The sequence below is a fragment of the Schistocerca nitens genome, chromosome 9, assembly GCF_023898315.1.
Source record: "Schistocerca nitens isolate TAMUIC-IGC-003100 chromosome 9, iqSchNite1.1, whole genome shotgun sequence".
In the NCBI taxonomy this organism is placed as follows: Eukaryota; Metazoa; Arthropoda; class Insecta; order Orthoptera; family Acrididae; genus Schistocerca; species Schistocerca nitens.
Window position 1 is genome coordinate 230,544,590 of NC_064622.1, and position 3,391 is coordinate 230,547,980.

The window sequence follows — 3,391 nt, forward strand, 5'->3', positions numbered from 1 at the left end:
TGTCTTGCAGGGTAATATGTGCAACAAAATTGTTAGCTTTGCTTAAACCTTCAGAAAAAAGTTCTGGGGATTCTTTCAGCAAGCTAGCCACACTGTCGTTTGCATTGAATGCAGATACTGACAACACATTGTCCTGAACGTTAAAGTCAAACAAATCAAATGAATCGAGACCAAATATGTTATCACAATCGCGTGATTGTAGCACTGTAAAAGTCGCTGTCCGCGTATGCGAACGATACGTGGCAGGCAAAGTACATTTTCTGAGAACGGAAATGCCTTGTTCATTATAAGACGTCAGGTGCATGCTAGTTTTAGACAGGCGTGGGGAGCGCAACATTTTGTGTGTGTGACGATTCAGCAATGTTACAGAATCACGCGTGTCCAACTGAAATTTCACACATTTCCCATAAAGAAGCAATCCGTTTTCAGGCCACACGTGCCCCATTGGGGCCGTCCGACAGCCGTGTCATCCTCAGCTGAGGATGCGGATAGGAGGGGCGTGTGGTCAGCACACCCCCCTCCCGGTCGTTATGATGGTTTTTTTGACCAGAGCCGCTACTATTCGGTCGAGTAGCATCATGATTCTGAGTGCACCCCGAAAAATGGCAACAGTGCATGGTGGCCAGGACGGTCACCCATCCAAGTACCGGCCACGCCCGACAGCGCTTAACTTCGGTGATCTGACGGGAACCGGTGTATCCACCGCGGCAAGGCCGTTGCCCATAAAGAAGCAAATGAACAAAAAGTTGGTTGGACTGGCGTAGCACGGAAGAAACCATTCACTTGCTAGTTTTGCTATGGTCATTTCAGACTTTGAATGTACTGCATTAATGACATGGACCTTATGACTAGATTTTTGTGAGTCGGCTGAATTCTTATGTTTGTTTCGTTGCAAACATACAGATTGTACATGTCCTTTCTTGCCAAATGTGTAACACCATGCTCGTCGGGAGGGCAGTCCTGGCTTTTGTGCTGTGTATAACACATAGTGCACGACTTAATTCTGTTCACCTGTGTAGCCGCCTGTTAACCGAGTTGCTTACGTGGCGTGGAGAGTTGTTTACATGGCATGGCGAGCACAAGCTGCTGCTGCCGAATGGGCCGGCCAACAAGGGACTCAACCTGACAAATTGCTGGCTGCTCAAATTTATTGGCCAACAGGATACCAAAATCGTACTGATCTAATACTTGCACTACTTGCTGAAATGATGGCTCGGACTGTTTCAAAATCTTTACTCTGAGTTTGACATCAGTTACATTGTACACAATCGCATCACGCAACATAACATCAGAATACAAAGCACCAAAAGCACATTTGAATATTCATTTCCTCGTCATACCCTGCAAATCTGTTACCCAATCGTGATAAGTTTGGCTCAAATGGTTCAAATGGCTCTGAGCACAATGGGACTTAACTTCTGAGGTCATCAGTCCCCTAGAACTTAGAACTACTTAATCCTAGCTAACCTAAGGACATCACACACATCCATGCCCGAAGCAGGTTTCGAACCTGCGACCGTAACGGATGCGTGGTTCCATACTGTAGCGCCTAGAACTGCTCGGCCACACCGGCCGGCCGTGATAAGTTTGCTCTGGACAATTAATTAATTAAAGAAATCATGCCTAGTTGCTACCTCATTCATTTGTTGGTCATAATACACTCATGCCCATAAATTAATGATAATACTGATACATGGTGAAACAACGCTCTGGTGGGCGGTTTGCGGGTTTAAATCACCTCGGAGTATGACCTTGCAGTGCATTTGACCTGCGGTCGTCGCACGGTGGCGCTGACAGCAGTCCACATACGCAGAAGTGTGTTGGTGCATATCAGAGTACGGTGCAGCAAGTAAGTGTGCATACGTTTTCAGACGTGCTAATGGTGACTGTGTGTTGAAAATGGCTTAAAGAACACATATTGATTACGCTATGAGGCGAAGAATACTAGGGCTGCTGGAGGCTGGTCCAACACAGCAGGTCGTAGCACGGGCCCTCCGTGTGCCTCAAAGTGTGATCTCAAGATTGTGTGCAACGATTCCAGCAGACAGGAAACGTGTCCAGGCGCTACAGTACAAGATGTCAACAGTGTATAACACCTCAAGAAGACCGATATCTCACTATCAAAAAAATAGCTCTGAGCACTATGGGACGTAACATCTATGGTCATCAGTCCCCTAGAACTTAGAACTATTTAAACCTAACTAACATAAGGACATCACACAACACCCAGTCATCACAAGGCAGAGTATCTCAGTATCAGTGCCCACATACGACCACGGAGTACTGCAGGTAGCCTTGCTCAGGACCTTACCACAGCCACTGGAACAATTGTCTCCAGACACACAGTCTACAGGTAACTGAACAGACATGATTTATTCGCCCGGAGACCTTCAAGGTGCATTCCACTGAACCCTGGTCACAGGAGAGCCCTTTAAGCCTGGTATCAAGAACACAGTATATGGCCATTGGAACAGTGGTCCCAGGTTATGTTCAAGGACGAGTCCAGGTATCGTCTGAACAGTGATTCTCGACGGTTTGTCATCTGGTGTGAACCATTAACCAGATGCCAACCCCTTAATGTCCTTGAAAGGGACCTGTATGAAGGTCGTGGTTTGATGTGGTGGGGTGGGGTCATGATTAGTGCATGTACACCCCTGCAAGTCTATGACAGAGGAACTGTAACAGGTCAGGTGTATCGTGACGTCATTTTGCACCAATATGTCTGCCTTTTCAGGGCTCAGTAGTACCACCTTCTTCCTGATGGATGATAACGCACGGCCCCATCGTGCTGCCATCGTGGAGGAGTACCTTGAAACAGAAGACATCAGGCGAATGGAGTGGCCTGCCTGTTCTCCAGACCTAAACCCCATCGAACACATCTAGGATGCTCTCGGTCGACATATCGCTGCGCGTCTTTAAACCCCTAGGACACTTCGGGAGTTCTGATTGACACTGGTGCAAGAATGGGAGGCTATACCCCAGCAGCTACTCGACCACCTGATCCAGAGTATTCCAACCCATGGTGCGGCCTATGTACGTATGCATGGTGATCATATCTCATACTGATGTCGGGGTGCATGCGCAGAAAACAGTGGCGTTTTGCACCACATGTGTTTCGGAGCGGTTCTATCAACTTACCACCAATACCGTGGACTTACAGATCTGTGTCGTGTGTGTTCTCTATGTGCCTATGCTATTAGCGCCAGTTTTGTGGCACCACATTCTGCAATTATCCTTAATTTATGAGCATGAGTGTAGGTAGTTAGCGAATCTACAACCTGCTCATACGAAAGTTCACTCGGAGTGGCGTTGGGAAATAACTTCTGACTGAGTCTGAACACTGCTCTTCCTTCCATGGACAATAAGTAGGGGCGTTTCACAGTACCCGGTA

At 47.3% G+C, this 3,391-nt stretch overlaps 1 pseudogene; it reads right to left on the reverse strand.

Moving 5' to 3' along the window:
* Window positions 1-603: 603 nt before the first annotated feature.
* On the reverse strand, window positions 604-721 carry LOC126204487 (5S ribosomal RNA; annotated as a pseudogene).
* Between the last annotated feature and the right edge of the window lie 2,670 nt (window positions 722-3,391).